Here is a 14,237-nt window from a genome sequence, read left to right as displayed (position 1 = left end):
CCAATACTTAAAATAACTATAAATTTCTTTAATAGCACAGTTACTTCTGATGACAAAATAAAGGTAATATTTTTGAGACGTATAGTTGATATTTTTCCCAATAATTTTATGCTAATAAACACATTTTAATAATGGTGTTCATTATCTATGGGCACAACAAATTGAAATGGCATTTAAGAACTCATCACAAGAAAAAATTTTTTATGGTATTTAAACAATTTTGGGAAAATATGCAAATCTCTAACCTGTGAATGCCTTTAAATTTCGCTTGAAGCATATAGACACAATAATTCTCCCAGGTTTATATTGTCATCAGAATCAAGTGGGTTGCTCCTACGAAATTCATTTCTTAGGCTGGACTCCAGTCCCAGAGATTCAGATTCAGGAGTCTGGGGTGGAACTTAGGAATCTGCCTTTTTAACAAGCACCCTCAGCTGGTTCTGATGCAAGTGGGGTCCACTTAACATAATGGGAAAAACACTAGAATGGTGTTCATGAGATAAAATAACAGTTATACAATATGAGTTGATTTAACACATAATTGTTCAGAAATTCCTAGGTGGCAATTACCAGCATTGCGAAATTAATATGCATTAAGTCTTTCTGTCTTCAACAGTGGGCATATTTTGCCCTGTTGTTTGGAAGTGTTTTGGGATCCTCAGTGGTCCCTATTCCAAGTTGGTCCCAATTCTAAGGAAGGGTAGAATTGGGGAAGCCAGGTAATTCAGGATCCCTCCCCATTCTTAGCTGTTCCACCCCCCACCCCCACTCGGAGTCAGGTGGGTTCCTGGAGTGCCCCGGGGTGACTTTGCTGCTCCTAACTTGAAACTGGTAAGCATTTCTCCCTGGAGGTTAGGGAGATCCTAGTCCTCGGGAGGCACCTTTGTCTCTTTGATAGCTGTTCCAGACTTGGGGGCCAGAACCAAAGTGAGAACGTTAGCGCAGCTAGTAGAGACTAACAAGAGATGAAGGATTTCCTGGGGAAGCTGTAGCTGGCCTACCACCTGCCCAGAGGCTCAGGGATTCTCATTTTCTGAGTCACCTTAAAATTTTTTGAGCCGTCTATGTAATTGAGTAAATACGTTTTTTCAGTATTAGAGAGATGTGCTGAAAGTTGATTGCTACCTCTCCTTTCACTGAAATCAGTATGAAATTTGATTTATTAATTATTGCCAATTCGTTTTTTTAAAATTTCTTGTTTGATATTGACATTTGGGTTCTACTCTCCCATTTTAGACTGGCATAATTCTTAATTTAAGACTCCTACACAAGGTTTAAAAGACATAAGAGCTATCAGAAGTTGTTGCCCTTCCCCCTTTCTACCATTTCGATACCTAAAAAAAACAAGTGACTTCTACTCAGAGGTAAGAAGTGCCCAGAATATTTACTTTCCTGATGACAAATAGGGGGAGGATATTGCATTTAAACCTGGATTGTTCCAAACCACTGGATCATCACTGGGATTTTTAGGGAGTAGTTTCTGCTTTAAGGAGTACTTGGAAGGCCTTTTATAGGTCACTTATCCTAACAATCCTTTGAGTATAATACTTCTTTTTCCGTTTTGTTACAAGTGAGCAAACAGCAGCCACAAAAGGATAATATTTAGATTCCTTCATATTCAAAGATGACACAAATAACTGAGAAATGGACCTTGTGACCTTTTGTTTTGATTTGGTGATAGTATTGTGCTTAGTCATTCATATCATCTACAATTTTTTTATCTCATAGAATTTTTTTTACATTGAATGTGAACTTGAAACAGTTTTACTTATAAAGTTAACCAACCTATATGAGAGTTGGTTCAGTGACCCTGAACTTAACTAGCCAGCATTGACCCAGAGAGGCAAATAATTTGCCAATGTCGCAGAACACAACAGCCACAAAGCCTACATGTAGAATTCTCTGGACTTGTGTTTTAGACCTATACTGTTTGCCTATGGAATCATGTTATACTGCTAATGATCTGTTTACTTTGACAAATTATAGCTGCGTATATTTTATTTGCCCAGCTTCTGCATGATTGGATGAAATTAGAAAAATTAAAAGCCACAATCCCTGAGCATACTGAAAAACAAAATGAAACAAAAAACTGCAGTAGAATGCTGCTTATTTAGAAACTGACCGTAGGTCATTGCAAGCTTCCAAACTACAATTCTTGTTCCTTTCTTTCCCTTTTTTTGGCCGTGATACACTTCAGGTTTTTGATGTATCTTTCCTTACCCTTTTCCCCATGGCCAAATCTTATAAAAATTTCACTTTTCAAGTCAGATTTCCTTCTTAGCATTTCCTAAATCTTAACTTTTTGCCATTTGCACTATTTCTCCTCCAGGATTTCTCCTTTATTGTTTTGGATCTATTAACCTCCACTAATCTCAAAGAATCGTCATTGGGCTATAGAAGTTTTACTCAGTTTTGGTTTGGGGAGTTAAGTATAATAATAGTAAGAAAAAGGAAAAAGGAGAAGAATAATATTAAAGTCATTTTGATTTGTGTATTATATTCAGCTTATAGATTCAGTGGGGAATTTTTTTTAAGATTTTCTTTTCTTTCTTTCTGATTCCCCCTGCCCCCCCATTGTTTATACTCACTGTCTACTCTCTGTCTTCTTTTTTTAGGAGACACTGAGAAGCAGGCCAGGACCTCCCATGTGGGAGGGGGACACCCAATCACTTGAGCCACCTCAGCCCCCTGCTTGTTGTGTCTCTGAGTTTCCTCACTGTGTCTCTTCATTGTGTCATCTCGTTGCATCATCTTGTTGCATCATCTTGCCACACCAGCCCATCACATCAGCTTGCTTTCTTGCTTGTCTTCTTTAGGAGACACTGGGAACCAAACCTGGGACCTCCCATGAGGTAGGCGGGTGCCCAGCTGCTTGAGTCACATCTGCTTCCTTCAGTGGGAAATTTAAGATCCAGATGAATGAAGTGACAGATGCACATCTGTGACCTTACACTCTTCTGATACATTCTAAAAAATATAACTAAGACCACATCTTGGGTCACAGGAGAAAAGCAAATATTAAGCTCTGAGAAAAGAACTTGGCAAACAGTGAATGATCAAGGGTGGGGTTGAGACGGGAGAATGGTGGGAAAGAAACACCTACATTAAAATACTAACAGGGTGGTAAGAAATTTATACAGGTTGTGATGGTTTGGGGGCATCGATTCTGTTTTATATTGTATTCACAACCCACTCACCCTACTTGTTTTAAATAATTTATTACAGCAGCAGGCCTTACCCTGGTAAGTTTCTTTTTTATAACTTTTTCCTTCTCATCTCTGGGTCTAATCAGATGCATATATAATAGTGTGGCTTCTGTACAGTACTTAGGAAAATCTGTGATCAATATCACCACATTATAAACCCGCGACTGTTCTATTTTACAGTGTTTTCTTCCCTGTTATATTAACTCAGTATCTATGTTTTAAACAATATTTTATTAATCTTTGCACAATGAGACTTCTGGGCTTATTCTTCTTGGCTGGAACTATCTTTTCAGTAATCCATCATCAGACCACCATTGATCTAATGATGTATTTATTGCACACTATTGCGACTCTGGCAAAAAACCCAGTATGGTTCTAAAAATTTGATTAAAAAGAAATCAAGTTTTTGAAAGGCAAAGGCATCCAATTATGTTAGAAGCTGCCAAGTATATTTTATGCTAAAATATACACATATATTTCAAATGAGCAAAATGTGCTCTTTTCAAAGGCTTTTAAAACTTTTTGCTATGTAAAAATGCAAGTAAAACAAGAAGATGCCATTTCCAGTTAGGAGCAGAGTGCACTCCCCTCCCCAGCCGCCCTTAGCCAAAGGTAAGGTATAGAATTTTTTCAATTTTACCCTTGAACACTAAGATGGGTAGAATTATCATTTTGACTGACAATAGTAAGAACTGTTGTGATAATACCAGTCCTTAACGGATTTTTTCAGGTAATTATTACAAAACAAAATGAACTGAAATTATCATTAAATATTAATTGAGTAACTATCTTAGATAACACATCTCTGCTTAGCTAACTAAGAAGTCAGTTGAAGCATTAGCACCTTTGGGAAGCCTGGGTTTCCAGGTCTTCTCCTTAGTATGGTGCCTTCTGCTGGCAGAGCCCTTATCTCCTCTTCTGTAATCTCCCTGCTCTAGACTCTGATCCTTTTTAGGGCAGGGACCACACCTTTCTTATTAAGTAGCTTCTCAAGAAAGAGTACACAAGAAATAGTTGCTCAGTACACGAGAGGCTAGAAGGAATAACAAGTGAATATTGCAAAGCCTCAAAAGGAATATGCATAAAGACATTCACCAAAAATTTGGATGGGAGCAATAACTAGAATCCTAGGGTAAGAATTTTTGCTTAAGCACCAGTCTTAGTGTGTCACTTAACTATCATCCAGTCCTGCCTCTTCCATCTTCAAAGCCCGCACCTTTACTCATGTCTTGCCTCCTTCTCAGTACCTCCCTGTTGTATCTTCTTCAAGGATGGCTCCAACTCCCACCCTAGTCTAGGCTGTCTACTCGGGTTCCTTTTTTGTCCTCAAACTCCAGCTGACTCATTGGGTTCCACTTCGAGGTCTGGGACAACCTCACTCAAGTCTTTTGAAATCTGTAATGGCTTGGCTCCTTTTGGCTAGCTGGCTTTGACCTTTGAAGAGCAAGATGTGCTAGGTCTAGAGGCTGCTGATGTCTAAAGCTTGGCAAAATAGGAAAGCTTGGCTTTTGTTGAGGAGAGCTGTTTTAAAAAATAATAATTCCAGCAGATCATTTTAATTTCAGTAATAGTTTTTAATTCTAAAACTTTTGGTTCAGGGAGTTCCCCCAAGTAGTCATGTTTAGCAGAGAGTCTGATTGGCGTAGACAAGCACCAGTCCTAGGAGCCCAGTTGCTAAGGCCCTGTGGAGACCATGTGTCCAGGCAGAGCTTGTGGATCAGCTGAATTAAGCATAGCTGCTTGAGGCTATTACAATAGCTCTTTTCTCTTAGATCTCTTGGGAGTTTGAATGACTTCAAGACACCAAGAACCCTGATTTTCTGTCTTACCTGGGAGACTGAGCCTCACTTAACAGAGGCACTTACTTCTCATACCTGCCAAGAAAATATCATTAGAAAATTGGGTGATAAGTCTACAAGGCATGTAGATGAATATAGCAACAAAGAAGGTTTGCAGCCCTAGATTGGGTCATGGGCTCAATAGTTTCATTTGGACGCTGTAAATCAGGAGCACCTGTCCCTGCATATCCCAAGGCTTTCACCTTCAACTCGGAGGACTTCAGCGAGGGTCCAGGTAAGGAGGCAGAGGCAAACGTCTCTGTATCAAATCATTTGTCCTCTACCCTACAGCTAGTGGAGATTCTCTCTTTGGTACTTTGCTTTGTTATTTTCTCAAATCTGCTCTTTACTGTCCTACATACCAAATCTTCCTCTTACACATTGCAAATATGTTACATAAACCGGGGTTCTCACAGTCAGAAAGTTCTTACCTCTTAATTGTTAGTTTCGCTACTTTCATTTCCTCCTTAATTTAGACCCCACCCTTCAATAATGTTTTCCTTTCTTTAATATTCTCTTGCCCTTCTTTTCAGATAAGAACTCTACTTTATAAGAAGCTCTATCATAATCAGTGTTATCATTCTTCTTTTCCTTCCGGGAGTAACTGTATTTTTGACCATTCTCAAAGGATTTTCCTAAAGCTTTCCCATGTCTTTCTGATGGGAAGAAAAAGATAACTATAATACAGCTTCTCCTCTTCTGGGATATTCTGTGCTTTGACACCCTATACAGGACAAAAGCAATTAGTCTCACAAAACCTTCCTTTTTACCCCCCTTACTCCTACTTGGCAATGATACCCCTTACCTGCCTAACCACTCTTACCGCCTCCTGCTTCCTTATTATATCATGAAGAAACAAGATCACAAAGCTTTACTAGCAACAGACATATTCATTACAACTAAGGAGTTGGAGTATATCCACAAAGCAGATATACACAGAATAGTAAACCGAAGGGTAGCCGTATCTGACTGCAGGACATGTGGACTTTGCGTCCTTTATTGGTAAGTTCTTAATTTGTTGTTCTAACTTCTGTGCCTATTTTTCTTTTGAGGCTGGGTTATTATATCTTGCAGCTAATGTCAACAGTTGTCACTTTATTTTCCCCTTCAGAATTATTGCCGTTGGGTTTCAGCCTTCTAGCCTTCGTTTATTTTACTTTATTTTTTACTTTTGGTGTTTCAGGTTGTTTTTCTGATCTATGTAATTAAGCTGTGTTGTTTCTAATATCTTCAGATATTTTTCTACCATTTTCCTGCCCCTGGCAACATCTGACAGTTAAATTTCATCTGAACGTTGAATGAATTTCCATTTCTGTTGCAGATTAGTAATGAAGACATTAAGTGGAATCCTGATAGTGACCCTTTCAAGAGCTAAGCCACCATTTACTATTCTGTTTTTAATTATGGTGTCTTAACACATTTTCACTAGTTAAAATGTTCTCCTCATTTTCCAAGTAATGTTTTTCAAATACTGTACAAAATTATGAAATCTGTGTGCATTACATTTTCAGCTCTCCATTATGTGTTAAATTTATAATTCTATAATTTTCTTGTAGGAAAAAATGCTCATTAGACTAGATGGTTAATTTGGTTTCAAGCTATACTGCTTTTTGCTTATTATGAACCATTAGACATTGATGTCATGTTTTATTTTACCCCATTCCCACCCCTCACCATCAGTTACCCAAGCCATAATCCTGTTCAACCTCCTCCCTCCACAGTCAGTTATCAGCCATGCTTTTTGGTAAGATGGATATTTTATTTTACTCATCCCTAATATTTTCAACTTAAAAATAACAACAACAACAATAATAATTTCTCCCTTCCTTTTTAGCTAGATCTACCTTCTGTTAATCACTGTGTTGCACTTATTCTCTGGAGTGCTTTTCTCTTTAATCCTTCTGTTTCAGTGGAGTGTGACACTGCTTCTGCCTCCTTAACATCTGGCCTCTTCCTGGATCTGTGATGTCCTGTGTGATAGCTTTATTGAAATTCTTATAATTGGATAAGGGCTCAGAATTATGGAACAAATGGCCAATGAAAGATATGCTTCAGGGAAGCAGACTTGGCCCAATGGATAGGGCGTCCGTCTACCACATGGGAGGTCCGCGGTTCAAACCCCGTGCTTCCTTGACCTGTGTGGAGCTGGCCCATGTGCAGTGCTGATGCGCACAAGGAGTGCCGTGCCACGCAGGTGTGTCCTCTGCGTAGGGGAGCCCCACGCACAAGGAGTGTGCCCTGTAAGGAGAGCCACCCAGCATGAAAGAAAGTGCAGCCTGCCCAGGAATGGTGCCGCACACACGGAGACCTGACACAGCAAGAAGACACAACAAAAAGAAAACAGATTCCCGGTGCAGCTGATAAGGATAGAAGCAGTCACAGAAGAACATGCAGTGAATGGAAACAGAGAGCAGACAACTGGTGGGGGTGGGTGTGGGGGGGGGAGAGAAAGGGAGAGAAATTTTAAAAAAAAGAAAGATATGCTTCATTTAGGTCCTGGGGGAAGAACACATGTCCTAGGCAAGGTGAAGGTCAAAGTGTTTTAACTGGTAGGGAGACCCTTTGGTACTGACTACCATGTCAAAGTATTATCCTCCTCTCATGGCTTCTAGGGTGTTTTCCCCTTAAACTTTTCCAGGTGACTGTCTCAATGTTATAAAGGAAAACACTGTATCATCCCAATAGCCAAACATTATTAAAGTTTACTGAGCTAGAGCCATAAATAGTAGCAGTCCTAGAACTTACCTGAGACAGAGAAATGAGTGGTATTTCCAAATGGAAATGTCTACATGGAAGTAATGTACCACACTTGCTAGGAAACCTTCTGCGGCATGAACCAAAGAACCTCAAATGGAATTGACATAAACAGTAAGGAAATTTATTACCCCATGTGAGAAGTAAGATGGATAGCAGGATTAGGTGATTGAGTGGCACAATGACATCATCAGGGATACAAGTTCCTTCCATCTCTCTGTCTCTGTTGTCCTTAAGGACTGCTTCACTATAGCACTGGTTTGCTTGTTGAATATAAGATGGCTGCAGCAATTCAGGCTAAGTCCCTTGTAGTCACTTGCAGACATGGTATATTAGTCAGCCAAAGGGATGCTAACGTAAAATACCAGAAATCAGTTCATTTTTATAAAGCATGTTTATTTGGGGTAGAGCTTACAGGTACCAGGCCATAAAGCAAAAGTTACTTCCCTCACCAAAGTCTATTTCCACGTGTTGGAGCAAGATGGCTGCCACATATGCCAGGGTTCAGGCTTCCGGGGTTCCTCTCTTCCCAGGGCTTGCTTCTCTTTCCTCTGTGTGCTTATTTCCTGGGGCTCCAGCTTAAGACATCAGCATCAAACTCCAACATCAAAACTCTAACATTAAAAAACCTCAACTCTGTCCTTTGCCATGTCTTTTATCTGTGAGTCCCCACCCACCAAGGAGTGGGGACTCAATGCTCTACAGGCGTTAAGAGGTTTACTGATTACTTAATCAAGTAAACCTCTGAATCCAGTATGATCTAATATGCCCAGAGGAAAAGACCAGTTTACAAACATAATCCAGTATTTCTTTTTGGAATTCATCAATAATATCAAACTGCTACACATGGCAATATCGAGAGCACAGAAAAGGGATCCCACTGTACTCCCCACACCCCCACACCCCCTTTTGAAGAATATGAAAACATTACTAGGAAGAATTGCAGAAGAGCTGTCTTCTAATCTCAGTCAGAACTGGACCATGTGTCCATCTCTAAACCAAGCATTGGCAAGGGGATCACTGTGATTACCTGAGAGAGGGAGGAGGTAGAACTTAAACAGAATCAAGATTCTCTTAGCAAGAAAGATGTATGTATGTGAGAGCAGGCGGGGAGCAATAGATGTTGGCAGGTAATTGTAAGTTATGACTAGTAAAATAACTACGGAATTCCTCATCTAACTGCTGTATTAGAACTGCTACAGATTTCTGGACACAAATTAGGAAAGCCTAAATAGACAAAGCAGATTGATTAAGGACAGAGAAATGAACCAAGATCAATATTTATTCTGATTAGAACCACAGTAAACCCTAATAAATTTGAATGCACTAATTTATGTCTATTTGTACTCAGTAAGTATATGATCTTTCCTGGATAAAAAAGATGAAAATAATGTGCTCCTTTCTCAATAATTTTTATTTCTGATATATTATTTTGCAGTATAGGCCTATTTGTAAAAAATTTTAATAACTTTATATATTATAGCATTAACAATTATTGATGATTGTAATTGGCTATTATCAACACCCGATTATAAATTAGGAATTATAAATTTGTTTAGGTCACATAGCTAATAGGTGGTTAAGCTAGGATTTGAACTCAGTTCTATCTGATCATGTCTGTTCCCTGCTCTCCATTGCTTCCCTTTAGCTTGGAAGACAGTCCCCAAACTACCATGGCCTACAGGGCCTTAGGTGATTGGACCCTGCCCAACTCTTGACCCCATTAATCCCCTTTTGGCCTTGCTCAGCCTTCTAACCACACTGGCTTCCTTGTTGTTTGGCTGATGAGCCAGTCTCATTCCCACCTCTAACCCTTTGCATTTGCTGTTCTCTCTGCATGGATTACACATCCTCTGTTCCTATGGCTATATTCTTCCACTCAGGCCTTGGCTTAAATGTCTCCTATTCATGGGCCCCTCCTGGGACTAGTTCATCTAATTTATTTAGGTCTCACCCCACCCTCAATTCTCTGTTTCTGTGCTATTTTTGTTTCCTTGCCACAATCTTATAATGAAATATTTTACTCATTTATCTCCTTATTTTTGTCTGTCTCCCCCACTAAAATATAAGCTCCATGAGACTCTGGCTAAATTTGTAAAATGAATGAATGAACAAGTGACTAAGTTAATGAACAATGAATATTTAGTAGTTTTGATCTCTAATAGTCCATAGTCAATCTTTTTATCTCCTGCATTTGGATTAAAGTAGAATGCCAATTGTGATTTGAGCTGAGTACATGCGCTACAGAATCGTTCCTATAAAAGAAAACTTACAAAACTTTTACTTTCCTTTGTTTTTTAATTTTTATTAGGTTGAAGGCTTACGGAAAAATCATGCTTAAACCGCAAGATTCCCATATCTTGCCCTATTATTAATGCCTTGCATTTGTGATAACATTTGTTAAAATTGATGAAAGCACATTTTTATATTAACTATGATCCATGGTTTAATTTAGGAGTCATTGTGTACTGCAGTTCCATGAAGTTTTTAAAAAAATTTTATTCTATTGTCATATATACAAACCTAACATTTCCCCTTTTAACCACAGTCAGGTATTTATTTCAGTGCTGTTATTACTATTATTATTTTTAGCATTTATTGTCATTTATTGGAGGATACAGGTCAGGCGAGGTCAGTGCTGGCAAAGCCCTCACAAATACAGGGCCTGCCACTTGTCCCAGGGGCCACAGTTGGGGATGTATTTCACCCTACAGCCATCCGGGATGAGGTGCTTCTCAGCCACCATGTCTTCGAATTCATCAGAATTGAACTTGGTGATGCCCCACTTCCTGGAGATGTGGATTTTCTGGTGGCCAGGGAACTTGAACTTGGCCCTGCGCAGCACCTCAATCACAAGCTCCTTGTTCTGCAGCTTCATGCAGATGGACATGATGACCTGGCCGATGCAGACCCCAGCCACTGTCCCCTGAGGCTTTCCAAAGGCACCTGGCATACCTGTCTGGAGCCAAGATTGGGGATGGCACAAGGTCACAGACAGGACCAGCAACAGGCAAGGAAGGGCTGTCTCCAGGCAACTTATACAGGCAACAGGCCACGTACACTACCAAGGAGGCTGCTGACTGCAGCCACTGCACACCTGGCCCCCACGGGGAGGAGGGCCAGTCAGCTGCAGAGCAGTGCTGTTAATTATGGTCACAATGTTGTGTTTTTGTGCTGCCATCACCACCATCCATTACCAAAACTTTCCCATCGTTCCAATTAGGAACCCTGTACATTTTAAACCTTAACTTCCTATTCCCTACTTTTCTTTATTTCTCTCTTTGAGGGTAAAATAAGATATACATAGCAAAGTTATTTGGAGAAAAAAATACTGCAGTAGAATTATGTAAGAGTTTCAAGAGAGCTTGATACAACTGGGGGAAATTGAATAATATTCTTAAGTTTAGTTTTGTTATTGATTACAGTTTTAGGAATGCCAACTCCTTTAATTCAGCATAAACCCTTAAAAAATGAAGGTATAAATTTATAAGACTAAATTGTGAATTGGGAGAATTATAATTGCACGATAATTTGTAGTGATAAATTCACTTAAACAAAGATGGTTTTCCCTGCTTACACATAATTTTTTATCTGAGCTCATGTATCTACTAAAATGATTTATTCTTAGAACTGTGTTCTTAATTATTCTGAGGTAATTATGAAGTTTGCATGTGGAAAAATTGCTTTACCTCATATATTAATTCGGAAGGGATTGAGAGGAACGAGGGAGAGTGCCTTCTTCCAAAGACTCTTATTTTCTGGATTTCAGCTCAGGAACTTCTCTGCCAAAGTACAGACTTTCCTATGTTTTTTTCTTTCCCTGTTGTGCTGTGAGTTGCTGTATCATTTCCTAAGTATGTTGTGAGGCATTTTCTAAAGCTTGCAACTTTGATGCCAATGTGACTTGACCAGTCAACTAAATAAATCATCATTTCAAGTTTGACAAGAACTTCACATTCCCCTCCTACCTGCTCATCCTCCCCATGTCTTTCCCCAGGTGACCACATAAGCTACTATCTTTCAGCATAGTGGCCGAAACTCATTTGATACTGTTTCTGGCTTCTAGTGTCCCCACGATCAGAAAAATATGTTGAAGTCGCTTACTATGAAACATACCCCTCAGCCAAACTCCTCATATCCTATTTTCAAAACAAATATAAATTTTATAATGGGTAAAATAGATATGTAGTTGGGAGTAATTTTTAATCTAGTTCTTCTCAATAGTTTTTATGTTTGCATCAGATGTATGTCAGGAAAAAAATGAAAGGAAAGAAGGAAGAGGATATTTTGATGTTGTTACCATTGTAGGTTCTTCCTGTGTGCTGCACTGGGGTCCCTTCCCTTCTCACTTTATAACTTGAGTATGGTTAGATGTGTAACTATCCAGGTAAAAAGGAGATTGGTAATTAGAGGGCTGGGTCAATGTATCATTATTATTACTGAAGTTAGACAGGTGCGTGGTCTATATAAGCCTTTGAGAGTCTCTCTTTGACAGGGTAGTTTTCATATACAGTAGATTGGCCCTTCTGTCTGAACAAAGGCTTGGATCTCACTCTCTCTCTCTGTTGTTTTTTTTTTTTTCCTTTCTAAGCTGTGTGGGTGGGAAACAGCATGAGGTTATAGAAAATGTATAGCAAAAGCAGTCACAATGAGAAGGAATCCATAATGGATACGCACACATTGCTGGAATACTTCCCAAGTTCTTGGGGGGTAGTGGGCGGTGAGGCTTCTTTGGCAGAGGCAAAGTAGAACATGTGCTTTTCCATGTGTGAACACTGTGCTTTGAAAGGTCTTTTATGATTCACAAAAGCAGCTGCTTTTGAGCTGGTGTGGCTACAGAATTTTGGAAACTCACTTAAATTGGTGTATTGCAGACTCCTCACATCATCTGTTTGGGAGATTTGGTTGAATGTTGAGAATGGGCGTATTCACATGTGACATGAAACTACTATTCCTCATTAGAGTATTGGGTTCTTTGTTCATTTCCTTAGGGTTTGTGGATCAAAGCTAAAAAGAAAAGACTTAAAATTTTGAATAGCCATTTACTATGTTATGTACATACATACATAAATTTTCAAATATAGCTTTTTCTTTTTTTTTTTTAATTTATATTATTTATTTGCTGTGTATCGTTCTGTGTCCTCTTGCATTCTGGGCGGCACTGGGAATCTGTGTCTCTTTTTTTTCTTGCATCATCTTGCTGCGTCAGCTCTCTATGTGTGCGGCACCACTCCTGGGTGGCTTAATGTGGGGCGCACTCCTTGTGCATGGGGCTCCCCTACACAGGGAACACCCCTGCATGGTATGACACTCCTTGCGCGGAGCAGCGCTGCATGTGGGCCAGCTCAGCACACCGGCCAGGACGCCCTGGGTTCGAACCCTAAACCTCCCATATGGTAAGGGGACATTCTATCAGTTGAGCCACATCCTTTTCCCAGCTTTTTCTTAATTTCGAAAACCATGAATGACACTTTTTGCTTTGCCTAGTAAACCAACTTTCCCAAATTAACTCTCAAACTTATTTTGTTTTACTGTAAGGCTTTTTTTGCTAGGTGTTTACAATCCTATTGTGCATTGTTTTGTTTGTCATGTATTGAGGTTTTTTGTTTTGTTTTGTTTTGTTTTTGCACCTACTTTTGCCTAACAAATCCCATGCCTATTTTTGTACACTTTTCTTTCATCTCTGAGTATGAGTGTCTACTCTTTTATCATTAATAAATTATTTTCACTTTTCTAAGGATTTCAAACCCAAACGATACCAGCAGTTATGTTTTCTATACTTTCAACAAGGTTTATTTGAAGCCTATTCTTCAAGTATGGCATGATTCTTTTACTTTTTGCCAGTTAGTTTTCAATTTATTAGATACTGACAATGTAGCATTTTGTAGGTTCCTTTTAAAAAGGTGAAAGCTTTATTTTTAATGGGTTATAACTATTATTAAGTTTCTAAATGAAAAAGCAAAAGTAAAATTTACCACAAGACAAAATTAATGTGAATATCTTGAACTAGAAATCATTTGAAATGTTTCATAGCTACATTTTGTGCTAAATATAAAAATAATTGTGTTTCCCATGTGTGAGTATCAAAAGCCCCAGTTGGAAAATCACATGGTCTAACAAGTAGGTCACTATTGATGGTAGAACATGAGACAGGAAATGTCACAGCTAAAATAAGAGGCCCAAGCAGTGTATCTCACCATGCTTGCTTCATTGTTCGTTCTAAGAAGTAGAAGTACTCAACAGGGTATAACTAACTTTAGCCCAGTTTGAAAGTATGAGCAAGGATAGCCTTTCAATCTATCATTCCCATTTGTTTCTAGATAACTCACTTCCTTAGTTGGGCAAAATAATTAAACTGCTTAGGTTTTACATATTGGCAGACCTCTGAATGCCAATTAAAATGGCAGCTTTCACATTATAAAAGTATAAATGGGAAGCA

General features: G+C 39.0%; 1 protein-coding gene and 1 pseudogene across 1 annotated transcript in view; one reads left to right on the top strand and one right to left on the bottom strand.

Annotated features, from left to right (window-relative positions):
• MARCHF3 (membrane associated ring-CH-type finger 3) overlaps nucleotides 1–14,237 on the top strand; it is a 154,116-nt gene that overhangs the window by 2,123 nt on the left and 137,756 nt on the right. The gene's annotated exons all lie outside the window — the stretch shown is intronic.
• On the bottom strand, nucleotides 10,818–10,931 carry LOC111765919 (small nucleolar RNA SNORA70; annotated as a pseudogene).

Source organism: Dasypus novemcinctus, chromosome 2 (genome assembly GCF_030445035.2).
Source record: "Dasypus novemcinctus isolate mDasNov1 chromosome 2, mDasNov1.1.hap2, whole genome shotgun sequence".
Lineage (NCBI taxonomy): Eukaryota > Metazoa > Chordata > Mammalia > Cingulata > Dasypodidae > Dasypus > Dasypus novemcinctus.
Note: the sequence above shows the minus strand (reverse complement) of the source record. Positions and strands in the feature narration are given on the sequence as shown.